The sequence below is a fragment of the Balaenoptera ricei genome, chromosome 8 (assembly GCF_028023285.1).
Source record: "Balaenoptera ricei isolate mBalRic1 chromosome 8, mBalRic1.hap2, whole genome shotgun sequence".
Lineage (NCBI taxonomy): Eukaryota > Metazoa > Chordata > Mammalia > Artiodactyla > Balaenopteridae > Balaenoptera > Balaenoptera ricei.
This window is the reverse complement of record NC_082646.1, coordinates 111,888,094-111,915,941: the sequence shown is the minus strand read 5'-3', so window position 1 is coordinate 111,915,941 and position 27,848 is coordinate 111,888,094. Positions and strand designations below refer to the sequence as shown.

At 60.0% G+C, this 27,848-nt stretch overlaps 1 protein-coding gene across 3 annotated transcripts in view; it reads right to left on the bottom strand.

Moving 5' to 3' along the window:
* Positions 1–24,216, bottom strand: part of OSBPL5 (oxysterol binding protein like 5) — a 69,585-nt gene extending 45,369 nt beyond the window's left edge. For all 3 annotated transcript variants that reach the window (XM_059932297.1, XM_059932303.1, XM_059932301.1), the window contains exon 1: positions 24,145–24,216. The gene's annotated coding sequence lies outside the window, so the exon portion shown is untranslated. The remainder of the gene's footprint in view (positions 1–24,144) is intronic.
* Positions 24,217–27,848: the final 3,632 nt, after the last annotated feature.

The following is a 27,848-nucleotide window of genomic DNA, read 5'->3' as shown; positions in this document are numbered from 1 at the left end:
ATGGATGCTGTTTCTTTAAAAAAAAGTCAAAATTTCAGGACTTATCACATTTCCATTGATCATAATCACAGTGGCCAGTGGCCCTGCCAGCCTCCGGCCAATCTTGAGCTCTGTGGAGTGGACCCATGGCCCTCTCACCAGGTGTGTAGTCAGCACGCCTGACCCGTTCTCCAGACACTGAAGCGGCGGCCGCCCAGCCCGAGTCCTGCCACCGTGCCTTGTCCAGTGGAGATACTGAGGTTTGGAGAAGGGTCCAGAGACCCCCGACGACCCCCGAGGTCAGGGCTCCCCGGGGCCATTGGGGCTGAGAAATGGCCCTGTGGGAGAGGTGAGAAGGCAGGGCTTGTCCTCCAAGCTCTGAGACCTAAATCTGGGTCTGTCCCCTGACACATTGGTCACGCCATGAAATGACAAGCTCTAAAGCGTGAAGCTGCATCGGGCGCCTCGTGAGCAGAAAGTGACAGCTAAAAGTGAGACCGAGCGTGACGGGGGACACAGCGACCGCTTGGAGGCCGGCTCGGGGTCAAACGTGTCCCTCTGGGTCGGGATGAGCTTTACAGATACCTGTCCAGACAGCTTGCTGCCCCTTCGTCTATGCCTGCCTTCGGGGACGCCCCAGGGGACCCAGCCTGCCAGTCGGCGCTCCCTCTGGGCCCCATCATTCGCCCTAAAACACCTCCCCTTGGTTTCGACAGACAGCCCCGTCCCAGCCCCCGCGGGCGGCGCCCTCCCTGGCCCCAGGAGAGGTCAGGCTCCTGGATTATCTGATGTGTGGGAGGGGCCCACATGCTGAGACCACAGGGCCACCCCCGCCAGGCTGTCCTTTCTGACTGGGGAGGAGGTTTGACATCCCCCCTCTGCCCCCCAGCCAGTGAAGGCCAGTCCAAGGAGACAGAGGGACTGGTGGCTTTACCCATCAGGGCTGGACCCAGAAGGGCCTTCTTCCTTCTGGAGGTTAGAGGTCACAGCAGACAGTGTCCCCTGTCACCTGCTGACTGTAGAGGTGGCCGGTGACAGTGGCAGCTTCACTGGGTCCTGAGGCTTTTTGGAGAGAATTAACAGCTTTCCACAGAGAGGGGCTGCATCAGTGTCCTGGGGCGGCCGGAACAGAGGACCACAGGCTGGGCAGTTCAAACAACAGAAACGGATTCTCTCCCAGTTCTGGAGGTCAGAGTCTGAAATCAAGGTGTCGGCAGGGCCACACCCTCAGAGACTCCCTCCTGCCTCTTCCAGCTTCTGGGGGCCCCAAGCACTCTGTGACTTACAGAAACATCCCTCAGTCTCTGCCTCTGTCTTCCCGTGGCCTCCCCTGCGTGTCCATGTCTCAAACCTCCCTCTCCTTCCCTTTCTCCTAAATCACTGGATTTAGGGTCCACGAGATAATCCAGGATGACCTCGGTCAAGACCTTTCCCTTAACTACCCCTGCAAATTCCTAAATCCAAGTAAGGATGCATTCACGGCTTTTGGGGTTAGGACTTAAGACATATCTTTTGGGGGTCACCATTCAACTCACTGCAGGGAGTTTCAGGGGCACCCAGCCCAGCAGAGACCTGGGGTGGGGATGAGGCGTATCAGCACCTTGCGGCCACCCACGGGAAGGTATGCAGTGCTCCCCTTGGCCTGCAGGAGTCCCAGTGGCCCTCGTCCCCTTGTCCCCTCCGCTTGCACCTGCCCTTCCCGCTCACCTGGGTCATGCCGACACCCATCAGCTCCTCCCACTGTCCCATCACCCTCAGCAGAGCCACCTTTTACCCTGTCACCCCCTTGACTAACCTCCTAGGGCTCCATCCCTGGATGAAGGCTCAGACCCTCGCGCCCCCGCCCCTCCACCACGGAGCCCCCAGCGAGCTCCTGGAAGGTGGCAGCTCTCCTGCCATGCAGGCGGCCCTGGTACCAGGTCCCAAATGCCAGGCAGCTTCACGCATCCCTGCCTTTGGTCTCCCGGGTCCCTGGGCCAGCGGTGCCTCCCCGCTGCCCGACACCCCCTCCAGACCTGGCACCGGCCCCAGCACTCAGCTTGGTGTCACCCCCGACCCTGAGCCTTCCAGCAAGCTGGTCCTGCCCCCAACTGCTGCTTCCTATTTTTTTTTTTTTTTTTTTTTTTAGTATTTATTTATTTGGCTGCACCGGGTCTTAGTTGCATCATGTGGGATCTAGTTCCCTGACCAGGGATCGAACCCGGGCCCCCTGCATTGGGAGCGCGGAATCCCAACCACTGGACCACCAGGGTTCTCGAGGGTTGCGAAGATCTGTTCTGGCTCCGGCCCAGCACCGGCTGGGGACCCCGAGGCTGGGAAGGGCCATGTCCCCCGGAGCCCGAGCATCCCAGGGGTGTGTTCTCGGGGGCCGACTTCTCAAGGCGCTATCACAGACTCGAGCCCCCCACCCCGACCCGGCAAGAATCGAGTATCATTTTACAGGCGAGGCCTGGGCAGGGAGGGGGGCCCGAGACTGACGGGGTCTGAATGGAACCCAGGCCTGTGGCCCTTCTGGAACGAGCGGTGGTCCATCACATGCTTTGTGTCATCACTGGAGGAAAGTCACGCCGCCCAGCGGTGCTCCCCGATGATTCGGGTGGGCTGAGGGCTGTCTGGGGAGTCCCCGCTGCCCCCCTGGGTCACGCCAGCCCCAGCAGCATCGGCCCCAGAGCCCAGAGCAACCAATGATCATTTCTAACTGACGCTTACATCGGGGAACCCCGGACGGACACCTGGAGCTGGTGGAGGCCCGGGAGGTGAGCAGTGTGCCCTGTGGGAGGGGGGCAAGGGGTCTCTAAAGGTCTGGGGGCCCTTGCAAGGGAGGGGGAGAGAAGATATAAGTGGCCACCCCAGCCTGAGAGGGGGCTGGGCTGCAACAACATGGTGGCCGGGGCCCCCGACGGGCATGGCTGCTGGACCCGGGGACAGGGCGTCTGGCTGGTTCCCACCGTCCGGCTGGTTTGGGCCCTCGGCTTCCGCTGCACTTTGGGTTATGTGTCTTCAGCAGAACCGCTGGGCCGCCGGCATGTGGTGATGGGGAGCAGGCAGGTTTCTCCTCGGGAAGGGGGCTGATCTTGGGGTCCCTCCAAGGCCCGGGAGAGGATGGCGTTGGCCTTTGCAGGGCCTGGCACAGAGAAGCACGGACCGCGAGAGTATCAGGGGCATGGAGCCCGTAAACCGAGGGGGCCTGGCACCTCTATTGCTCATGTGTCCCCCGCGCCCCTGTTTTGCGGCGGGAGCTGAGAGTTTAGACGCGGTTCGGCTGAGGACAGAGGGGTCTTGTTGCTCCAGTGCCCAGCAAAGCCCAGGGATGAGTAAGGACCGTGCTCCTCAGAGAGGGGACGGGCATGCACGGCGGGCCGGGGCTGGGGGAGGCCAGGTGGTGGGGCGGGTCCAGGCCCCAGCTCTGCCCCCGGGGATCCTGCCCAGGCTTCAGTTTTCAGGGAGAAGGACTCCACGGGCACAGCCCTCTCCCCAGCTCCAAAGTGAGAAAAATGAGTCGCGGTCACAGGAAAGATGGCTTCTGCGCAGACGCCGGGCGTGTGTGACCAGGTGTACGACTCGCGGGGTCCCCAGGGCACGGGGGGGTGGGTGTCGTCCTGCAGCCGAGCCTCAGGCAGCCTGCCCTCCGTGTAGCTTCAGCGAAGCCTTCCTTCTCCAGTGGCAAAGGTCTGGCCAGCCTGGTCAGGCCCGCTCCAGGGGCTGGGCTGGACAGGGGCCTGGAGGCGCCCAGGTGATCCTGACAGAGGTCCCAGGAGGAGGGGGCGCTCGGCTGCAGCCCTCGGGGTCGGATGTGTTTTACACGCTGTGTCCCCAAGGGCTGAGCACAGCCTGACTTGACCTTGAGCGCTCAGGCAGGGCCAGTCACAGACCGAGGCCGGCCCAGGGTGACAGACTATGGTCTGCTGGTCGGCGGGAAGCACCCTGCTTTCAGGCTGCTCCTTTGTGCCCTGTGGGTCAGCCCAGCGGACACCCCATGAGCACACAGCCCTGAGGATGGACGGAGGGAGGGAGGGAGGGCCAGGCACACCGCCTCTTTGGAGGGTCGTTTGTGAGCGTGAATCAAAGTGTCAAGCACGAGCGTCCCTTGAGCTAATGATCCGACTTCCAGAAATTTACTATGGGGCGTAAAATCCATATAATCAATATCTGTGCCAAGAGACACGTGGGAGGATTCGCTCTGCAGGGCTATTTTCAGGAGTGAAAATACCCGTCGACAGGTAGGTGCCAAGTAAACGAAGGGATGTGGGTGCAGCGGATGCTAAACGTGGCCACGGAGACCACGCTGCGGACTCGAAAGGGATGCCGAGGAGTGGGCTGTGCCTCAGTGACTCCAGGACGCGGTGACGGAAACCGTCAACCCGCGAGTGTGCAAATCAGTCCATGCGACTTTCTCTGTCTCGTCTGCGTCTCCACGAAGAGCGCGCGCCACTTTTACTGCGGAGCACGCCCCCAGCAGAGCTGTCAGCAGCCCGAAAATAAACAAGAAGAAGCAAGAGATGCTGGGCCTCCAGGGGGACGGGAGGAGCTCTTGTCCCGGACTCGGGGAACTCGGGGGAACGTGGTCTTGCAAGGTCAGGTGGCCCGAGGGCCTTGGAGGAGCGTGGGGAGGCCTGGGGTCCCTCTTGCCCAGCTGGACCCCCTCTCTGGGACCCAACAACCCCATACTCCCCCCACTTGCACGGCCCCTCCACCTCCAGGCCGGAGTGGACCGGAGCCTGCTCTCCAGACGCCCACGGCCGCCCCAGCCTCACCGAGAGGCCCTCAGCTCCCAGCACCTGGCAGGGCCGGTGTCTGGCCTGGGGCCACTCCCCTGGGCTGTTCCCCCCATCCTAGCTCTTCGTTTCCTGTTCTTCACATGACCACCCCCACCCCCCAGGTCTCAGAACCTCTGCTGCGGCATCTCCTCCATTCCTAGGGGCAGGACCCCAGGTGGGGCACCCGGCTTGTCCCTGCAGCCCCAGTGCCCGGGGAGCATTCGGCAGGTAGCAGGTACTAACGGTGATGCTCCTGGGTTGGGGGGGGGGGGGGATGGAGGTGGGGGGGATCTGACCGAGTGGGATGTGTATACATTAGGCGCTCAGGAACCAGACTCGGCCGACTAAGGAAGTGACCTCTCCACCTTCAGAGCTGCTCCAAGGGGCCATGAACAGACTGGGGGCAGGGGGGACGCGGGGGAGCACAGCAGAGGCAGAGGCTGGGGACGCACGGCCCAGAGGCCCATCCCGGGACTCCGCCAGGCAGGGAGGAAACAGCGCCTGGAGTCTCTCCTGAGGGAGAGGTGGCCTTGACCCCTCCAGGAGTTCCTCAAGGTCACGGAGGTGTCCGGGGTGTGACCTTCCAGAACCTTCCCCACTGCCTTCTGCTCCCCAGCGCGGTGTGTGGATGGCCACAGGGCCCTGTCCTGGAAACCCCGCACAGACAGATCTGCAGGGGAACCTGGGGACACCTCCACCCTGAACACGCGCTCTGACAGCGGTTATGAAGGCAGGCGGCTAAAGAAGGAGGACGCGGGGGGTGAAGGTCAGGAGGTGAGCACGAAGGTCTATTTTAAACCCGAGTTCAGGGAGATGCGGTGCAGCGGCGCCCGTCCGGGGTCGGCTCTGGGGACAGCGGGGCGTCGAGGGAGCCTCTGTTACGCCGTCCTCTCCGCCCTCGTATTTCACATTTTCCTTGATACAGAGTCAAAAGGGAGAGGCTCAAAGCTCTCTCTTGAAAGCTTAAAGGGAGAATTTAATAAAAGCCTTGAAGCGAGAGAAGAAATTCACATAACATTAGAGTCCCATCCTCACTCCACCCCCCAAACAAGGCTCAGAGCTTAAAAGACTAAAAACAAGCCAGGTGCCTCTGAGGACACCGAAAAGGTGACAGCCAGCCGATCAGAGGCTGCACCCCGGGGAAAAGCCAGAGCGCCCTCCCAGAAACACGGAAGGTTAGAGCCTCGAGGTGATCCAGATTCAGAGTTAGCCAGGTAACGAGCGGGAAGAAGAGCCGCGGGTCCCCAGTGCCCACCGCTTGGTGGGCTGCAGCGTCCAGAGAGCGTGGACCCCCAGCGGCTGGGCCCCCGGCCTCGCCCACTGCAGAGCGGCCTGGGGCCCTCCAGCCCTGCCCTAGGCCTTTCAGAGGCTCCGGCCTGATGATGTGGGTCTCCCGGCTGTCCAGGGCGTATCCCCTGATTCACAACAGCCCCCCAAGATCAGCAACACCCCCCCAGAGGCCCCGAGCCGGGAACCTGGCAGAGGCTGGGGGCGGTGGCCTGGGTGCCGCCCTCAGCTCCCACCGGCCTGGGCTGGGGGCGGTCACCCCTCGGAGACCACCTCTCCAGCAGGCTGCCCTGCCGGGCGGCCTGGACACCACTGTGACACGTGCTGGGGCAGGGGACTCTGGCAGCAAGCCCCTCGTCACTCCCCTCCCCACCACCGCCGCCGCCAGGACCCCGCTCCTCGGCCCTGCCCGCTGGGCTGCCGGGTGGCCGGTCAGCTGGCTCGGAGCCCGCGCAGCCCGTACGGATGGTTCACGGCCAAACAGCACGCTTGTACCCGCTCTGGTCGGGCGCGCACTGCCGCCTCTCCCAGGCTCCTGGGTTTACGTCCTCTGGGACCTCCTAGGGGGCAACCCCACCACCAAGAGGTGAGGCCAGGCGCTGACCGGAGCCGACGGCCAGCGGGTCGGGTGGCTCGAGCCCTCGGGCATGCCTGTGTGCCCCCAAGGTGAAGGCAGCCCCCAACCCTGCTCCCTTTCTTCCTCTTTGATCATCAAAACGACCCGGCTCTCGCCGACGTGTCAACGGGCAGTCACTGCCCTGGCCGGGCGCCAGGCAGCTTGGGGTACCGCCAGCCTGGTCACTGGGCCCTGCCGCGTGTGCCCTAAGTGCCAGGTGCTGGCACACAACTGTGCGAGGTCCTTGTCTCCCTTTTCCACCCTGAGTGCTCACCCCTCGCCCCCCACACGATGACGTAGGCCTCTGAACCCGATCAGCTAATGTTTCCCCCGCTAGTGTCACCCCAGCCTCCTGAGTGGTCCCTGCTGCCCGGGGTGCCAGCAGCCCAGGTCTGGGCAGAAGGGGCTGCAGGACCAGGGAGAGGCGTGCCCAGGGCAGCTCCTACCCGCAGCCAGGCAGCCTGGAGTTGCCCTCAGGAACCAGAGTCCCAGGGCCCCAGGGAAGGAGCTGGCACTTTTTTTGCCTTCTAAGAGGCTCTTTTGAAAGAGTGTTTTTCGGTTCCCAGGTAAACACAGGTGACACAAGCACAGCTGCTCTCCCCGGGTTCACTCCCCAGGGCCTGGGACCCGCTGAGAGCCTCGCAGGAGGGGAGGAACCAGGGGCCCTTGAGCGCGAAACGAGGACCTGGCCCGGGGGTGGGCATGCCCGGTGCACCCAGGCCTGGCCGACCGCTTTAGCAGGACCCAGGGAATTGTGGGCCTGGAGGGGCTCATGTCTCAGGGGCAGGTCAGCGGCCAGGAGGCCAAGGACCACGATGTCCCACCTCCTGATGCCGGGGCCAGCGACCTGTGCCCCGCGGGTGTGGGTGCTGTGAGAGCTCACTGGACAAACGCTGGTCCAGGGGAAGCAGGACACGTCCCATCCCTTGGCGGGGAGGTCTCCCCAGCAGTCACACCCAGCTCAGCCAGGCACCCGAGCGGTCCTTGCCTCTCCGGAGGCCCAAACGATCTCATCCGTATAATAAGGCAGCCCTCTGACCCCGCATCCAGGATCGCTGGGAGGACAACGTGGCCACATCCGTGAGGTCACCCCTGTGTCTCCGGAGTGCCATCCCCTCTCCTTCCCACCGTTCGGTCAGTCAGAGCCCAGCTCTCAACCACCACGTCTCCAGGGGTCTCAGCAAGCTCCTGGCCACTGCCCACCGTGGCCACCCACTCCTGGGTGCGGCGGGTGGGATGATGGCCCCGCCCCCAAAATGTATGTCGACATCCCAACCCCTGGGACCTGTGAAGGTGACCTTCTTTGGAAATAGGGTCTCTGCAGATGTGACCGAGTGAAGATGAGCCTGCATTGGAGCAGGGTGGGCCCTGGTCCAGTGACCGTGTCCTTATAAGAGGAGAACAGGACACAGACACAGGAGAAGGCCAGGTGACCCCAGAGGCAGAGGCTGGAGGGACGCGGCCACAAGTCCAGGGATGCCCGGCTTCCGCAGAAGCTGGGAGAGGCAGGAAGGTTCCTCGCCCAGAGTCTTCAGAAGGAGCGGGCCCTCCCCACACCTTGATTTCAGAATCTGACTTCCAGAACCGGGAAAGAACAAGTTTCTGTCGTTTTAAAGCCGCCCCGCGTGTGGGACCTTCACGCAGCCACGAAGATCCTGCGTGCCGCAACTAGAGACCCGACGCAGCCAAATAAATAAATAAATATTTTTTTAAAAAAGCTGTCCCACGAGTGGTCCTTTGTTACAGCCGCCCCGGACACTCACACTAGGGGTTCAAGACTGGCCTGAACCAAAGGCGAGTGTGGACACTTCAAGGACGCCGCTGAGGGGACCGTGTGCCCCTGGGCACTGCTGAAACTGCAGGAGAGTGACTGCTCCATGCAACAGACTGTGCAGACCTCGAGTGAAGCTGACCTGGGCGCCTCTTCCCTGTTCCCCACCTGGGGCACGTCCACGCCAGCCCCTGCCTTGTCTGTCCCCCACGAGAAGCGACGCTGAGGGGGGGGGCACACCATCCCGGCACGAACCCAACAGAGGAAGCCGGTGTTCCCTGGAGAAGGGCCCACGACTCGGCAGATGCCAGCCCGTCCCTGGGGAGGGGTCTCCAGGCAACGCGGCCACACTGCGCTGGGCACCCTGGCGGCCCCGTCGCTGAGGTCACCTCCCAGTCTCCAAGAGGCAGGGTCTCCGTCCCACCCTGCCCACTCCTAGGAAAAAGCCAGCTCTCAAAGCCCCTCGAATCGGCCACTGAAGCCCCCTCTGCGTCCTGAGCCAGACCTGAAATAAGCACGGCACACGTTTCTAAAACGTGGGCAGACACCGGATGCAGCCAGGTGATGCAGGGGTGCATTAGTCACCACTGGTCTCAGTGGGAAAGCGTCTCTGTTTTCAGTTCTCTTTCCAGCCTCCTGACGGTGTCAAGGGAGAGAAGTCTGGGTCTTTATTGCAGCTCCATCATCGCGAATCTCTCTACTTAACAGAAGCAGGGCAGCCTCGGGCACAAAGCTACTGCAGACAAAACGAGGAGAGCGACCGATGGTACAATTTGGTGTTTCGCGCTCGCTTGTGCATTTTTATATTACCTGCTATTTATTACATGTGAGGAAGACTTTCTAACTGCAGCAACAATTTAAAGTTTCTCTTAGATACACATTTATTTAAGTAAAAATAAGTGGGTGGACTTAACCATGTTCTAAAATAACAGTATAGGTGGTTTTGGACCACAGAGGTGGAACTCGGGAAGCTGCTCCGAGGGGGCCCATCCTGGTCAGGAGGCCCCTGCGGTCCCTTCACCCAGAGCAGGGACCCGGCCTGGGTTGTCATGGGTCCCGTTCCCAGGGTTCCACCCAGAGCAGCTTCTTTTATAAGCTTCACTTATTATAAAATAAAATGTAAATACAGAAAACCACACAGACGTTCGGCTTCATGAGCTTCTCTAGACAAACACTCTGCCACCATCACCCAGGTCAGAAGCCAGCACTGCCCAGTCACCCCAGGAGCCCATCCGGCACGAGTCCCGGCCACGGCCCCGCCGCCCGCCCTCCCAGGCCCTCACCTTCATCTTTACGATTTCATCATCCAGGGTGCATCCCGAGGGTCCAACTGTGAGTCCCCCTTCTAAGTCTCTTAATCTGCGGTCCCCCTCATTCCCTTCCTTTGCCTTTCAATAGATCTGGGGCACCCGGTGTCCGACCTGCGAGGGGCTTCTGGACTCACCAGCTGGCGGAGCGGGCAAGGCATGGACCGTCTCTGAGCCCTGGTTTCACACCCGAAGATGGCACTGCCAGGCACCTCACAGCTTGTCCTGAGTTTGAACTGAGGGGGTGCCTGTCCTATACCCCGAAATTCTGGGTTCCAGTGGGCACTTGATACCCATCAGTTATTGCTAACAACCCAAAGGAGCCCTACTGGGTTTTTTTTGTTTTTTGTTTTTTTAATTTATTTTTATTTATTTATTTTTGGCTGTGTTGGGTCTTCGTTTCTGTGCAAGGGCTTTCTCTAGTTGCGGCGAGCGGGGGCCACTCTTCATCGCGGTGCGCGGGCCTCTCATTATCGCGGCCTCTCTTGTTGCGGAGCACAGGCTCCAGACGCGCAGGCTCAGTAGTTGTGGCTCACGGGCCCAGTTGCTCCGTGGCATGTGGGATCTTCCCAGACCAGGGCTCGAACCCGTGTCCCCTGCATTAGCAGGCAGACTCTCAACCACTGCGACACCAGGGAAGCCCCCCTACTGGGTTTTGAACGAGATGCAGAGCACAGACGAAAGCAAGCCTCTCAGCAGCCGCAAAGGGAAGCATCACAGAGCATCTCGGCTACAGTTCTGCCCACGACTCCCTGACACATCTCGGCCCTGCTTCAGCTCCTCCTCACTCTTGGTTTGCACACATTTCTAACAATCTCCTTCATCTAGTCCAGCCTAGATAAGGATGAACTAGAAGCAGAAACAAGTTTTTTTTTAAGAAAGGAAATAACTGGCAACCCCTCCAGCAAGAAGTTTAAGAAAAGGTGTCTGGGGCCTTTTAGCACGGGGACAAACAGCCCTGCACGAGGAAGCATCCCTCCAGGGCTTCGGAGTCCCAGCAGCGCCATCAGGTGAGCTGGCTCCAATCCCGGCCTGTCATGTACCACGGTGAGGGCGGGGGGTGACTTTGGCAGGCTTCTTCACCTCTCTGAGCCTCAGCGTTCCCATCTGTGAACTGGGGGTAGTAACAGAACGTACCACATACGGTGGTTTTAAAGATTAAAGGAGGGCTTCCCTGGTGGCGCAGTGGTTGGGAATCCGCCTGCCAGTGCAGGGGACACGGGTTCGGGCCCTGGTCTGGGAAGATCCCACATGCCGCGGAACGGCTAGGCCCGTGCGCCACAACTACTGAGCCTGCGCGTCTGGAGCCTGTGCTCCGCAACAAGAGAGGCCGCGACAGTGAGAGGCCCGCGCACCGCGATGAAGAGTGGCCCCCGCTCGCCGCAACTGGAGAAAGCCCTCGCACGGAAACGAAGACCCAACACAGCCAAAAATAAATAATAAATAAATAATAATAAAAAAAAAGATTAAAGGAGCTAGATCATTTCAAGAGCCTTCAACAAAATGTTAAGCATTATAAAAAATTAATCGTTGTAATGACCCAAGTCGCCAGGAAAAGGGTTAAATTATTTCTCATTTATACCTTAAGCCTGCAAGGCATCATGTGGGTAAAGCACTGTAGAAAGATTTCCCCTGAACACGATAAGGTTTTTTTTTTTTTTTATTTATTTATTTATTTATTTATTTATTTATTTATTTATTTATTTATGACTGTGTTGAGTCTTCGTTTCTGTGCGAGGGCTTTCTCTAGTTGCGGCAAGTGGGGACCACTCCTCATCGCGGTGCGCGGGCCTCTCACCATCGCGGCCTCTCTTGTTGCGGAGCACAGGCTCACAGGCTCCAGACGCGCAGGCTCAGTAATTGTGGCTCACGGGCCCAGTTGCTCCGTGGCATGTGGGATCTTCCCAGACCAGGGCTCGAACCCGTGTCCCCTGCATTGGCAGGCAGACTCCCAACCACTGCGCCACCAGGGAAGCCCCACGATAAGGTTTTTAAAGGTCAGGTGCTGAGCCGGGTAAGCTGCCCTGGTCAGGGAGAGGCCCCCATGGCGTGCAGGAGCGGGCGTCCGGGGTCCATGGGCTCCACGGGGTTATTCCTGCCCAGCAGGCCAACTGGGGCCCGGCCAGAGGTGGGATGCTCCAGACTTGGCCGGGAAGTGATGAACGGTCACGTCGGAGAGAACAGGCTTGCCGGGGATAAACAGCATGTTCCTTGTGCTTTCGAGATTTAAAAATAAACTGAAAAGCAGACACAGTTTAAAAATAATGAACAGGCAGGAGGGGAGTCATTTGCCTGTGTGTCTTCCTCCCATTATTTGTTAAACTGTAGTTTAAAAACTGACCACCAGCCCAGCCTGCAGCTCCGGTGGACGGCGGGGGCACGAGCTGGCGGGGCGCTCAGCGGGGCTGGTGGTGGCCGCACATGGGGGAAGCCCCTCAGGGACCCACTTGGCGTGGAAGAAGTCTTTCCTCCCTTTTCTGCTGCATTTGGAGCTTCAGTAGGAAGCCCATAAGGTCAGGCCTAGTAGGTACCCCTGGGACCACCTCCTGAAACAGCACCTGCTACCAACAGCTGAGCACCTGCTCCGGAGTTCTGGGTGGAGGTCTCCACGCGCCCTACGCGGCGCCCAGCGGGCACCCATCAGGTCTGGTAACAGGGAGGGGCAGGGGACCCCTGGGAAGGACCCCCGCCAGCACTGTAGAGGACAGGGCAGGAGGGCAGACTCGGCCAGCGCTCAGGACTCTGCACACAGCTGCTGGCACAGGAAGGTCTGTGAGCGTCAGAACGAATGGCCCACTGCTGCAGCGCCCCTTGCCCACCCAGCCTGAAGGAAAGGCCACATTTGGTTTCCCAAGGGCCATCACAGAGGGTGTCTGCTGAACTGGACAGCGGGCAATGGTGATGGGGAAACTGATCCGGGCCTGGGATGCTGTGTCCGGGAGAGGATGGCCTGTCAGGTGGGAAGGCCAGAGGGCAGCAGGACCTGACGGCCACAGGCGTGCTGACCCTACAAACGCCCACAACTCGCCTGATTGGACTTCCTGCCCACAGGTGGCGCTCAGACCCAGGGAAGCGCAACTGGGTCTGTGTGTGTGAATCTCGTACCATGTGGTGTGGGCCTCTGGCTCCATCCCAGGTGCACGCGCTGAAAATGCTGGCCAAGGGCGCCCGGGCAGATATAAAACAGTCAAGATCCAAGGGCGTGAAATCTGAAAACATTTCTGCACATTTATGGGTGTTAAAGGCTCTGATGGCCTTAAAATCCTACTCCCTGCAAACATGTGGGCCTCACAGGAAATAAAAATAGAATCGCAGCCCAGGAATCCGTTGATGAGCCCTCCCACTGTGCTGGGCGCCCAAGGTTATGGCCGCCCCATTACCCACCGTCAGGGCTGAATTGTGTCCCCCAAATTCATTTGCTAGAGTCCTAACCCTCAGTCTCTCAGATGTGACTGTTTCTGGAGATGGGTCTTTAAAGAGGTGATTAAGGTGAAACGAGGTCACTAGGGTGGGTCCTAATCCCACAGGACTGGGTTCCTTATAAGAAGAGGAGGTCAGGGGACTTCCCTGGTGGTGCAGTGGATAAGACTCCACGCTCCCAATGCAGGGGGCCCGGGTTCGATCCCTGGTCAGGGGACTAGATCCCACACGCATGCTGCAACTAAGAGTTCACATGCCACAACTAAGGAGCCCGCCTGCTGCAACTAAGGAGCCAGCGAGCCGCAATAAGACCCGGCGCAACCAAATAAATAAATAAATAAATAAAAAGAGGAGATCAGGACACAGACACACACAGAAGGACGACCTTGTAAGGACACAGGGAGGAGACGGCCATCTACACACCGAGGAGAGAGGCCTCAGGAGGACCCAGCCCTGCCCACGCCTGGATCTGGGATTCCAGCCTCCAGGACTGGAGACAATGAATGTCTGTTGTTTAAGCCGCCCCGGCTATGGTGTTTATTATAGCAGCCCTGGCTGACCTATACACGCACACAAGCAGGCCTCCCCGAGATGGACGGGTCAGCACCCTTGGGAAAAGGGGCATCTCCCTGGCCATACCTGGGGGATGGAGGAGATGAAGCTTCTCTCCCAGGATGGATGCCAGGCAGACGGGCCCAAATCCTGCCTGGGCCACTTTCCAGCTGGTGGCTGTGGACCAGGGTGGCCCCAAGCACCCACAGGGCTGGTGCACCAGCATCACCAATGGTCTCTGCACCCAGGCCCCAGGAGACCAGACAACCAGGCGGCAGCCCTCCGGCCAGTGATCTGCTTCTGTGTAACAGCCACGTGGAAATACCGTGGTCTGGGACTTGGCTGCCATCTGTGCCCCATTTTTGGCATGTGGGGGTGGGGCTGTGTTTCAAGCTGGGCACCTCTGTGCTCTAACCAGCTCCAGGCAGGACCTGCAGATCCTCAGCCAGACCCACCCTCCCCGGACCCTTGCCGTCTCAGGTTCAGCCTATTTTTTTTTCCAGCTTAATTGAGGTATAATCAGCAAATAAAACGGTAAAATATTGAAAATGTACATCACACTGATTTGAAACACGTTCCACTGAGAAAGGATTCCTCCCACCTAGTTAATTAGCACATCTATCAGCTCACGTATTTACTTTCTCTTGGTGAGAACATTTCAATTCTACTCTCCTAGTGAATTTCAATTATACAATAGAGTCCTCAACTACAGACATCATGTTACATATAGTTCTTGTTTTTAATGAACAGAACGTGCTGGTCGCTGAGCGACCCCTTGGGAGACCCTGGCAAACATCTTTGTTCCGCGTGCCCTTGGGAGTCGATGTTCAGCCTGCAGCCCAGGCAGAGGTGGGGAGAAAGACGTCCGTCCAGTGGGATTCAAGAGGACTGACACAGCAGGCGGGTCCCCAAGGCCAGGAGAGTCGACGGACTGGCTAAGAAAGGTCGTCTCAACCCCAGGCAGCACGGTGAGCCGAGGACCCCGCCCTACCGGGAGACGCGGCCCCTGCCCAGCCACCTGGGCCAGGTCCCGGGAAGAGCGCCCCACCCCACGCCGGTGCTCGGAGCTGTGTTACTTCTCGCTCACTGGGTGCCCTCCTCCTCCATCTGCTCCAGGGGAAAGGCCGGCTCCCCCACATGTGCTGGGGCATCAGTGGCAGCCGCTTGGCCACATCCAGTGGGCTGCTCACGTGCTCACCCTGGGACCCCGAGACCCCACCCCAGGCCAATATCCCAGAGAAGCACCCGTCTACGTGCCCCAGGAGACCCAACGCAGGACATGCTCCAGGGATAAGACGGAAACAACCCAACGTCCTTCGACAGAAGAGTGGAAATAAGTCCTGACTTATTTATAGAAAATAAGGATAGTGAACGAGGCATAGGCACTCATAACTGCATGGCTCAAAAGAAGTTGCAAAAGGCTGCGTATACGGGTTTTTGCAACTTCTCCGTGACTCCGAAGTTATGGGAAATAAGCAGGGGCGTGAAGGGAGAGCGGCAGTCATGCGACATCTGTCAAGGAGCCAAAGGGTCCTGTATTTGTTTGTGGATTCATCCATATATAGCAAAAGCACAAAAACACATTGGGATGTCAGCTTGGCAACCCCCGGGGGGAGGGCGGTCAGGGGCCTGTCCTGCGCTGGAACTTTGGGCTCCCAGCCCGAAGCAAGCAGAGCCAGAGGTCAGGACCTTGATGAGGCGGGATCAGTTTTTTTCTTTTCTGTGGTTTCTATGTGTAAATCTTTCCCACTCATTCATCATTAATCAAAGCTTTAATCAGTGATAAGGAGATGGTTCCTCCCTGCTGGCAGAGCCTCGGCCAGATGAGGGCCGGAGGCTGCAGCATCTCTGGGGGCCGGCTCTGGGCTTCAAACATATCCTCCTCTTGCTTCTGAGGCCGGCGCTGCCATGCCCATTTCACAGATGGGAAAACTGAGGCCTGGAGCTTAAGGGACTTGCCCAGGGCCCCCTGGCTAGTGACGTGTCCGAGTGGGGGGGGACTCCCACTGAGCCCACGCTCTAACCACCATGCCACTCGGCGTCCATGTGGTCAGACGGGTGGCTCCAGAGCCCCCACGGCAGATCAGGAGCACTTTTCCAGAGGCGCTGTTTACAGACTCGGGCATCTGGCTTAACGCGCTCCCGCAACCCGCTCCCGCGACCCGCCTGCCTCCGCCTAAAAACGAAACACCCAAACCAAACAAACAGAAGCAGCAGCTCACTGACTTGCCAGGAAAACAAGTGACATTTTCCCAGCAAGTGGAAGGAGGCGAGGGCTTGGCCTGGGTCTCCGCCTGGAGACCCAACCCCAGCCCATGAGAAGAGGGCTGAGAGGACAAAGAAGTGGTGTGTCCACAACGGAAGGCTACTCAGCCACGAGAAAAGACGAAATCCTGCCATTTGAGACAACACGGATGGACCTCGAGGGCACTATGCTAAGTGAAACAAGTCAGACGGATAAACACGAGTACTGTAGGATCTCATTCATGTGGAATCCAAAAAACATACAAACCAACAAACAAAAAACCCAAAATGAATGAACAAAGCAAACCAAACCCAAACAAACAAGTAGATACAGAGAACAGAGCAGTGGTTGGTAGGGGGGAGAGGCACGGGGGTGCGAAATGGGTAAAGGGGATCAACAGGATGGGACCGGATGCAGACCATTTTTGGCGGTGAGCACGTTGCAGTGTATACAGAGCTCGAAACACAATGTACACATTATATACACACGTGAAACTTACATGCTGTTATAAACCAACGTTACCTCAATTTAAAAAAATCTTTAAAATATTAAATATAGTATCTTCTAGCAAAAAAAAAAAGAAGGGCAGATAAGGGGTGAGGTGGACCCATGCAGGGCCCACAGACAAAGTGCTGGCCAGGGCGGCGCTGGCCGGGCACCTGGTGTTCCCTGCACAACAGCTGGCTGCCGACCCCACTGTGCCCGAGGGTCAGCGCCCGAGACGGAGCCGAGGGAGGGCTTTCCAGGCAAGGGATCGGCATATGGTAAGGCACAGAGGTGCCGAGTCACATCAGGGTGAGCGCCCGGCAACCTGGGAGAGCAGAGCAGAGGGCGGGGCCCTGCCCCGAGACTGAGGAACTCTCCCCTCTGATGAGGCGAAGGAAACCCGGCCCAGCCTGGCCAGCTCTGGGCAGCTGGAAGGTTCTCCTGCAGGACGGGCCTTGGCTGTTGCTGATGGTAGATGCCCACTGCCAGGGAGAGAAAGCTGCACGGCTGCATGCAGGGCATGGAGGGGGTCCCAATGGCCAGGCCCAGCACTGAGACTGCCCCTCGGAGGGGACCGCCTCTACCCGCCTCCCTGCGAGCCTCCAGAGCCAGCCTGCTGACCAGCAAGGATGACCCACAGTGGCCACTGGAATGGATCAGCCCCCAGGCCCTGTCCCCGGGCGGCCTCAATCTCAGATCGCACAGTGGGGCTGAAGTCTTACATTCTGAGTCAAGGTGTCATCTTCTTGCAAACCCAAACTAACCCAGCCTCGTGGGACCAAGGGCTGGGTCTCTTCCTGGCAGCCTTTGGGGTCCTACCCTTCGGGTTCTGCCCTTCCAGGGGTCCTGCCCCTCAGGGGCGGCTGCAGTCCAGAGGCAGCACGGAGGCCTCAGGGCAGGGGCCACCTGTGCTCTGTCGCAGGAGCCCACAGCGGAAACGGTGTGGGTGGGCTGGAGTGGGCGAGGGCTCCTTCAAAGTGGGCTGCTCTCTCTCTGCTCCAGGAGGAGGGGGCGGAGGATGCCAGAAGTGGCACCAGGTTCTACAAAGGGTTCATGCCGGGTGGCCCGTGTGGGCGGACTACAGGGAGGCAGGGGTGAGGGACCAGCAGCAGGCAGCCGCTTTGGTGACAGGAAGTCATGTGTGGTGCCTGAGGGAGAGGGGGAGAGATTTCCAACCGTCAGTCTTGTGGCTTTCACCCTTTTTTTTTTTTTTTGGCTGTGCTGTGTGGCTTGCAGGATCTTTGTTCCCCGAAAAGGGATTGAACTGTGGCCCCAGCAGTGAGAGCGTGGAGTCCTAACCATTGGACTGCCAGAGAATTCCTGTGGCTTTCACACATTTAAAAATTGGTGGAAACTTTTTTCCGTATAAAACTTGCTGTGAGACGTGGATGGATCTAGAGACTGTCATACAGAGTGAAGTAAGTTAGAAAAATATCGTAAATAAATGCATATATGTGGAACCTAGAAAAATGGTACAGATGAACCGGTTTGCAGGGCAGAAATAGACACACAGATGTAGAGAACAAACGTATGGACACCAAGGGGGGAAAGTGGTGGGGTGGGATGAATTGGGAGATGGGGATTGACGTGTATACACTGATGTGTATAAAATAGATAACTAATAAGAACATGCTGGGGCTTCCCTGGTGGCGCAGTGGTTGAGAATCTGCCTGCTAATGCAGGGGACATGGGTTCGAGCTCTGGTCTGGGAAGATCCCACATGCCACGGAGCAGCTGGGCCCGTGAGCCACAACTACTGAGCCTGCGCGTCTGGAGCCTGTGCCCCGCAACGGGAGGGGCCGCGATAGTGAAAGGCCCGCGCACCGCGATGAAGAGTGGTCCCCACTTGCCGCAACTAGAGAAAGCCCTCACACGAACCGAAGACCCAACACAGCGAAAAATAAATAATAAATAAATAAATAAAGTAGCTATAAAATTAAAAAAAAAAAAAAAAGAACATGCTGTATAAAAAATAAATAAAATAAAATTCAAAAATTCAAAAAAAAAAACACCAAAAACTTGCTGTGTAGCTTCAGGCTGTAAAACAGCTGGAAGGGCAGGTGCTGGGGACCTGAGACCTCCAGAGAACCTGGGCCTCGGGCAATGAGCTGGGCCTCTGGACGCCCCTTCCCTCCCAGCTCCTGCCCCATCACCACCTGGCTGGGGGGCACAGGAATGTGGAACACAGGATGTCAGGGATCGGGGAGCCTTACGGATGGGGAAACTGAGGCCCAGTGAGGACAGCACGGTGGTCTTGCCATGTTCTGGGCTGCAGTCTCCTTGCCTCTCTAATGGGAGCTGGGTGGACCCTGTGAGCCCCTGGACCTCAACCTCGGCTTTGTTTGGGCAGGGGAGACGAGAGGGCTCAGGTGAGAGTTTGCACTCACTCTGAAGCCAGAGAACAAAGCATCAGGACCGAGGTCCCTTTCCGTGGGTCAGTTTTTGCCCAGGAGATGGGCACATGCTAAAGGTCAGCTGGGGGCTGGAGCTCTCAGCCCTGGGGGTGGGGTTCTCACTCCACCTGAGCTCATCTTTGGCTGTTAATGTGAAGCCCCAGCGCCCCCTTCCCTCCCCAGCACCCTCAGGCCCTACCGTGCACCTGGCCTCGGGCCTACAAGGAGGTCTGGTTCCTAACCCACAAGGAGCTAAGCCAGAGTCACCAACACGGGGCCGATGGTCACCCGTCTCGTGACTTCTCATGGGACTGCTGTGGGCCCGGATTACAGAGAGGGAAACAGAGCTTTAGCGGGTAGAGAAACTGCTGGCCCCAGGACTTGGGGTTAAGAATCCCTGAGCCGCTTCCTTGGCCTGGCCTCCAAATCCACCGTGATCCCTGACACCATCAATCCCTGAGGCCCTGGCCAGCCTCTGCGCCGTCCTCCAGCCCCAGGCCTGTACCAGGGCACCAGGGGCCTGCTCAGTTCAGCCCAGGCCGGGCCGGCAGAGGGGGAGGTGGGCATCCAGGTTCCCCTCGGGAACAGGGTTACGCAGAAGAGTCTGTCCTGTCGCTCTGGGGGGCTGAGTGCTGACCCAGAGAGGGCCTCGGTCAGGGCCACTGCAGAGGTGGACGCAGAGGCGTCCTGAACGGGCAGGGGCTCTGTCCACGGCCACCCCTGACCACATTCTCAGAGCCCTGCCCCAGATGTCACACTGGCCTTTAGGTTCCAACTGGGAGGCGTGGAGTTGCCCACATCCCCTGTCTCCTGCGGCTGCGGTGAGGAGCCCACAAGCCCAGGGCCCATGGGAGGACCTGCAAGGGCCCCCGACCCCTGGGTGTCACCCCAAGGGCGGCTGAGGACTGACCGTGAAGCCCGCCCCACCCCGGGTCCAGAGATCCTTCTGGTCTATGAAAGCAGCAAAGGGATAAAAACACATTCGGTAAACGTGTCGGTAAATAACAAAAAGCCTGTCCCTGGTCTCTCTGACCCAGAACGTCTGGTCCTCAAGTCTGCAGACCTCAGACACAGTGCACACTCCCCCCCCCTCCCTCCCCCACCCCGGGCTGGATTTGGGTGACTCCTGAGTGGGGATGAGGTTCATCCTACAGGGCAGGCAGTCGGCCTTCCTGTCCCAGCTGCTCACCCTCCGGCCCCTCCCTCTGGCCTCCTGGGGAAGCGGGAGAGGACACAGCCACCTGGAGCCGCCCTAGCAGCCTCGGCGCAGCCCCGGTGACAGACCCCAGGGAGACCCCCAGCCCTTTAATGCACTCTGCCGTATTCACCCCAATAGGCGGGCACCGAATCCCCCACCGCCCCATCCTCCCCACTCCTGCGCCGCAGCGCAGGCCTGGCCCTTTAAGCCACCTCCCCTGCGCCGCATTCACCCCAATAGGCGGGCACATCAATACCGCCGCGTGTTCCCTCCCCTTGGCGGATTGCCTTTCCTCGAGTGGAAGCCACTGAAAACGGGTTCATGATGGCTGTGGCCAAGCCAGCCACCGCCCCTGCCCACTGTTGGCCGAGGGCCAGGCAGCCTCCCTCCCTCCTGGTTCAGAAGCCTGGCCCGTCCCTGCTGGGCCATGACCTCCCTCTGCCTTCCTGGGGATTTGCCTACTCCCGGTCTCCACCCCTCCTTGGCCTTGGATAAGGGAAAGTGACCCCCAGCTGGTCACAAGGGTCAGCAGCCTGTGGGACGGGGCGGCCCCAAATCCCCTCCTCATGTGCTCATTAAGCCTGTAAAATATCCCTCTCCTTGGGATAGGGGCAGCTGCTCCGTTGTGAGGCCTGGACACCCTCCTGCAGCCCTTCATCCCAGCCAGGGCCAGAGAGGGCCCGGACAGTCTAGGCCACCTCCATTCGCCCAGTGAACATCAGGCGTTCCTCCCAGGTAAGCCACTCTGCACACTCTCACATCTATCCATCTAGGACAGAGGGCACGGGCTGGTCAGGTGTCCTGCCTGTCAATGCTGGTGAGGTCCACAGAGCCGGAGGGAGATGCAGGATGGGGCATCCCCGGGGCGAAGACAATTCTACAGCTTCACATGAGCATCTACTGTGTGCCAGGCCCGGGGGACAGAGCCCCGAGCAGACATCCAGGCAATGAGTGAAGGACGACCCGTGTGCCAGCAGCGCCCGCCCACTCGACTGAACAGATACAGGATGGAGATGGTTCTAGAAATGCACGGATCACGGGGCTAAGAAAATGAAACCAGCACCTTCGAATGGAGGCTTCAGTCAGGAGCAGAGGCCAGTCTGGAGAGAAGAGTGGGTGTGAGGTGGGCTTGGGAGTTAGCAAAGTACTGGCTCTGAGGTTTTCGACAAAGGCCCTGTGAGTCCCTTGAAGCGGGCCAACCAGGCTCATGTCCTGAGCGGTGGGGACGGTCTCTCACTGGCTGGATGACCCAGATAACCTTGGCAATTCTCTGATGGCCCTGCACCTCCCCAGGGGCCTGGCCCGGTGGTTCCGAGGCCCCTCCCAATGGTCCTTGAGCCGCCCTCTCTGAATCCCAAGGGTCTGTGATGCTGGCGCAGGGACTCCCTTCTTGGGTATTCCTGGGGCACTTCCAGGCAGCCCCACATCTCGGTCCTGCAGCATGTCTTAACCTTGACAGCTTATTCCCCAGCTACCTCACTGGACAGAGAGCTCTAAGCCAGAGACCTCGTATCCCAGACCCATCCAAGCCTGGCCTTCAATGGGGCAGGTCCTGACCACACAGCGGGTGCCCACTGCCCTCAGCATGGACGCCAATATATGCCAACTTCACACCCACGGGCACACAGGAGCCCTGGCCTGGAGCAACTGTGACGCTAAGAGGACACATAATCCAAAGTCCAAGTCCTTTGTCCTGAACCACCACGACCATCCCCTGGAGACGTTTATCTGCTCACACGGCTGGGGAGCTGGTGAAGGTTACCGCGCCACCAAGGGCAGCCACAAACCCACAGAGAGCTCATCCCCCGTGGTAAGTTCTGTTTCCTCGACCTGCGGGTTCACGGGGCAAATCCGGCACGGACAGCAATACTCCGTTCCTTGGTGACAGCCGCGAGAGGCACGCCTGGTGACCGTTGGGAGGAACAGCACTGTCCTTCTGCGCCTCCCAACCCCTGGCCCCCGACCCGTGACAGCGCCCACCTGGGCTTCCGCCTCCTGAGAGCCGCCAGGCGGTTCCACCCGACCCGTGGACCCCACGGTGGGACCCGCACTCGACACCTCCCTTCAAGTCCAGACGACGGGGATCCTTTTGACACACACCGTGCGCCCCTGCACAGCCCCCAGTCCTGGGGTTCAGGTCTCACCCACGTAACCGTGAGCTACACTGCTTCCCAGCTGTGGCCGCACACCTGCCCCCTGAATGAATGGGAAGGGGGGCAGGCACGCTTCCATCACCTGGGGTGAGTTCTCGTCTACCTGTGCGTTGTGTGTGTGTGTCTGCACGATGCAGGCATGCATGTGCGCCCACACTGGCTTAAGCACAGAATCAGCAGAAAGTGCAAGTCCCCCAAACACAGCTGCCAAAGACACACCACAGTCTTCAAACCACTGGCCTGTCACGCAGTCCTTCTTCCCACCCCCAAGTGCAGCTTGTCAGATGACTATCACAGCTCAGGGAGCTTCCAGGAAGAGAGATTTCAGGAGAGAAACTGATCCCGGAACTGCTGAGCACAGTAACGACCATTCTAGGGGAGGGGCTGCAGTCGGCATTCTGGAAAGAGCCGGGAGCAAACCTCTGGGGACTTAGCTGATCCCTGGCCCAACTCAGGCCAGCCTGACCGCGGGCCCAGGAAGGAGGGGCTTCCATCTGGCATCCAGGAAGCACCGCCCATGGGTCCACATCTGCACAGCACCCTCCCCAGGACGAGGCCCGGACTCGAGGGCCTTTGCCTGGCCCATCTGCTTTGTCACCATCTCTAAACACAGCTGGCAAGACAGACCAGCCAGACACACTCAGTGCCTACCCTCTTGGCACCCCGGGACCTGCCCCACACGCGTGCAAGCAGACAATGGGATTGCGGATCTGGAGCTTGATGCCTGACGCCCCTGAACTGCCAGCTGCCTGCCAAGCCTGTCAAGTTCAAGGAGCGGCAAGGCCTCACACAGCCAAGAAAGTGGGTAAAAGCCACCCGACAAACCACTCGGCCTGCCATTGTTGAGGGGAGGGTTTCTGCTGTCGGGCCCGGATCCACCTGGTGCACACATACCCAAGGGCATACACATCCAACCCAAAGGCTGTGCCCACGGCCCAGGCTGTGACAGCCCGGGCCTGCCTCTGGAACTGGCCTGGGGGAACATCACAGGGTGTGAAAGGTACCTTGAAGGCTCAGGCAGACAGACAGACACACATATAAAAGATCTCTGGTGTAGACAGACCCCCAAGTGGCACAAGAGCAGAAATCCAACCAGCTGCTTGGGCTGGGCCTGGCTCAGACTAAGGGTGAGCGGGGGCAGAGAAGCCCACCTCCCCATGGTGGGACCTGTTCACACCCCCAGGAGCCATTCAGAATCCCAATTCCAGGGTCTTCCGACAGCACACAGCCCAGCCTGGGGGTTCCAAGGGGCAGTGGCTGGCCCCCAGGACTGCTGACAGCCCGCTACCCCCACGTCCCACCGTCCCTTGACCCGCAGGAATCCTCAAGCGCACAGTATCCTCATGTAGACTCATGTCCCCTGAACAATTTCCAAGGCTCCCTGTCTTAGGGGCTCAGTGGCCTAGAGATGGAGGGTCCGGGGGGGGGGGTGACAGCAGAGGTCCTCCCCCTCAGCTCACGCAGCCCCTCACTCTGTGGACACAGACCAAGCCCCAAGCTGGAAGGCCAGACGCTAATCCCAGACCCCATCCAGCGGCAGCAGGTCCCCTTCCCGCAGACCCTGCCCCTTCAAGACCCCCTGGGTCTGGGCGGAGCTGGGGACACAGACCCAGCCACCCTCCCTCCCCTCCCCGCTCCTTCAAGCCCCAAAACTGGGGAGCCCGGTTTCCCGCCGCTCCCCACACTCGGGCCCCACCCGCGCTCCAACCCGCCCGCCGCATCACCCCGGGCTCCCCGAGCGACGGGCCGGGTCGCGGCTTCCCAGCACCGGCTACCGTCGGGGTCGGCCGGGCTACGCCCCAGTCCCGGGGGTCTGCGGACTCCGGCGCGGGGCTCCCCCAGCCCCCTCAGCAGCCCCCGCTGCGGCCCGCTGGACGCTCCCGGCCCTCTCGGCCGCGGCCTCCTCCCCGCCCCCTCCTCGGTCCCTCCCCGCCCCCTCCTCATCCCCCGCCGCCCCCTGCCCTCCAGTCGCGCTCCTACCGTGAGAAGCCGGGCGCGCTGGGCCGGGCCGGGCCGGGCCGGGCCGTGCCGGGCGCGCGGGGGCTCAGCTGGCGGCGCGGCCCGGCTGCAGGAAATGCCAGAAGACTGATCCAACCGCGGGAGCGGAGGGAGGGAGCGGAGGAGGGAGGAGAGGAGGCGGGGAGGAGGGGCGGAGGGCGCGGCGGCCGCAAAACCCGGGCGGGATCGGCGAGCGGAGCGGGCGCGCCGGGACCCCAGTCCCTGCCTGGCGCGGCCTTGCCTCGCCGCCCTCTTCCTGGCGCGCTCTGCGGCTCCCGCGCACCGCGGCGCGCCCGGGGGTCGGACGTTCCTCCGGAAACGGGGTGAGCGAGCCGTGGTGAGTGGGGTCAGCCTCCATGGGTTAGGGGTGCGGGAGGGCACATGATCACAGATTCTTGCAGGCCTCCAGCCCACCCTAGCCAGAGTTGGGGGTGGACCCCCTCTCTTTCTCAGCCCAAGAAACTGTCACCATTTCTCTCCCAGGTAGAAGCCACCAGAACGCAAGAGGGAACCCAGAAACCCGAGCCCTTTGTCCTTGTCCCACGTGTGGACCCCTGCCTCACACCCATGTTTCTCACTGCACCTCTTTCTCAGGATTTTTTTTTTTTGGCCAGGAGCCCACCTTCTTGTGGATTTCCTCCTGTGTGTTCCCCTCACCCCTTCTGCCCCCAGGGACCTTTTTAGACCCCTGAAGCCTTCCTGTATAGATGAGACACTCTAATTCCGCCAAACAACCGCAGGTAGGAGCCGAGGAGGTTGGGGCTCTCCCCCAGCCCCCCGCCTGTAGGCAGGTGCCCTGGGACTCGGTCTGCAGAGCCTGCGGGGACTTCCTCCAGCCACTGTTCCCCAGGGGCAGACCAGCTGGAGCTGCGCCCACCCACTGTCAGGCATCCCAGACCAGGTAGGGTGCGGGGACTTTTCCAAACGGAATCTGTCAGTTGCTCCCTTCCAAGGGGCAGGACTGACCCTCAGCAGAACCCCAGCACCTTATGTTGGGTGGAGAGTACCTTAAGGGCAGCCCTTGAGACTGGTGGTCAGCGGGGTGCAGCTTGACCACCAGGCGGGGCGTGGGGCCACCCAGGGAGGCCCCTTCCAGCCCCTCGAGCTGGAGCAGGCTCTCAGGGGCGCGGCTGCAGGAAGTCCTACCTTAGCTCTGCCCCCGCCAGCCGCGTGGTGGCCCCGGACCAAACTGCCCGCAACCTCAGCATCGTGCCCACCCCGTTGGGCCAGGTGGTGGTTCCCCCAGGGCGTCAAAGCACCCCGGGTTAAGGGGTGGGGTGTGCTGCCTCGGCGGCTCTGGGCTCACCCCCAGGACCGGTCCCACCCCACAGTCACCTTGCAAGGCCTTTGGATGCAGAACTGCTCAGACAAGATGCTCAGGGCCAGGGTGGGACCCCTCCGCCTCTTCAGGGGAGGGTCTGTGCAGCGCGGGGCCAACGAGACCTGCCTGGATGCCCTTTGAAGCCCCTGCACGGAGCTGGATGCGGCTGCTGGCAGCCTGGCCAATGGCTGGTTGTCAGGGCCAATCCACAGGGAATTTGAGGAAGAAAACAAAGCCTCTGTCCCCTGGGGTGGAGGTCTCAGGGCCAAAGTAGGGAAAGTTTCCAGTCACTGTTGATGCTGGCTGTTTGAAGCGAGCTTGAGTTTATGAAATGACACTGCTGAGGTCAAATGGACACGTGGCCAAGTGCAGGGATGGGACAGAAAAGGCACAGAGATGGGCAGAGTGGGGGGGCTGTCGGTGATGGCTCTGGGGACGCACTGGGTGGGCTTCACCATCTAGGAGCTGCCGGGGCTTGGGCAAGTTCGTGAAGCTCTGTGCTTAGGTTTCCTCACCTGTCAAGGGGGGCGGGGCACAAGAGCATCTCACCCTGCAGGCTGCCGTGAGTCCCCGGGGCGGGAGGACGGGCTCCCCAAGTGAACCCAGGGGAAGAAGTGGCTGGTACCGTCTCTGAAGTATAGCCACTGGCTTCTCACTCGGTTCTGAATTTATGATAATTCATATGATCTGTCTGTGAGAGGTAAGATTTTTTTTAAAGTGCCTTTGCAAATACAGAGAACTTTACTCTTTCTCAGGCGGAATACAATTAAAGTTAAGACTGTTTCCATCCAAGTCTGGAGAACGGTGGTTCTCAGCTGGGCGAGTTTTGCCTCCCCTCTGGAGGTGACATCATGTGCTGTCCGGAGACATCCTTGGTTGTCACAGCTGGGGGTCCTACTGGCATTTAGTGGGTGGAGGCCAGGGAGGCCGCTAAACACCCATCCACACCCAGGACGGGGGCCCACAGGGGGAAGGATCAGACCCCAAATGTCAGTAGTGCCGAGGCCGAGAAACCCTGCTCTAGAGTGAGCGCACTTGTCACCATTAGGGTTGCTCCTTACTTCTGGGTGGTCGGTCCTTGGGGATTGCGGGAGACCCACAGCCTCCTGTTGAGGGATCCCCCACCCTGTCCCCGATTCCACGGCAAGGGGCTCTAGACATATGGACTCGAATCCTCCCCACAGTCCCAGAGGGCAGGTCCTGACAGGCTCCATTTTACAGACGGGGAAACAGAGGCACAGAGCCGAAAGTAAGTCGTCCCCCAGCAGCCTGCTCCAGAGCTGTGCTCCAAGCCTCTGTGCTCTGCCACTCCGTTAATGAAGACCCACAGGCTCAGAGGGGAACCCCTGGGGGGCCCTGCCCCTTCTGCTGCACTGGCTGCCTCACTGGGAAGGGCGGGAAGCCAGAACACGCTGGAACACACACGCCCGTCTCAGAGAGGGCGCCTCCCGGGTGGGCTGCGGGGGCTTGGACCCCTGCAGGGCCAGCGCTGGCTGGGCCAGTCCACTGGGGTGGGGGGCCCGAGCCAGGCAGGTGCCAGGTGCTTTCACACCTGCCAAGCCAACGGAAGCAGCAGTGACTATTTCTTCCGTTTCTCAGATGAGGAAACTGAGCCCCAAGTAGTAAGGGGTGCAGCCGGATCCCTGACTCCTAGTTGGGCCCAGGGTGGCAGCAGGGCGGCTCAGGGGTTCAGCCAGGGTAGGTGAGCCTGGGCCCGCTGTCGCCTGCCGGCCCGAGGGCAAATCCATCCCAGTGGTGTGACTAGACTCTCAGGGACAACTCCAGAACATCTCAGCGCCCGGGTCTCAGTTTCCTTAGCTGTGCAGCAGGGCTGAGATAACTTCCCCACAAGGGGTATGTGGAGGTCTCCAGAGCACAGCAGCTAATTGTAAAAACAATCGCGGCATTTATCCATCACTCGTCCTGTGCCGGGCACCATGTTCCCACTTTCTGCGCCTGCGGGATTGCGTCCCCTCCTCCGCCTGGTGGCGGGGTCACCGTTCCCCGCCCCATGGAGGTTAAGTGACCGGCTCCAGGCCAGGCCGCTGGGGAGTGGCCAAGGCAGGACTAAACGCCTGGAGTTGTAGCCTCCCTGCGCTCGGGGCTGGGCACGTGGGGAAGAGCCGTCCTCCAGCCCTGACCCTGTGGCTTCAGCTCCCACAGGGAGGCATTGTATCCCCAGACCTGTTCCTCCGCCTCTGGTTGGGGAGACGCTGTCTGGTGATGTCTTCCCGGGCTGAGTCACCAAGCCAGGTGTGGGGACCGAGCAGTGGCTGTTTTCTGTTCTTTCTCAGAGGAACCTATGAAATTCAGCTGGAGAATCTCCCTTTGGAATTCTGAGTCACGTGGACACCGGGCTGGGGCT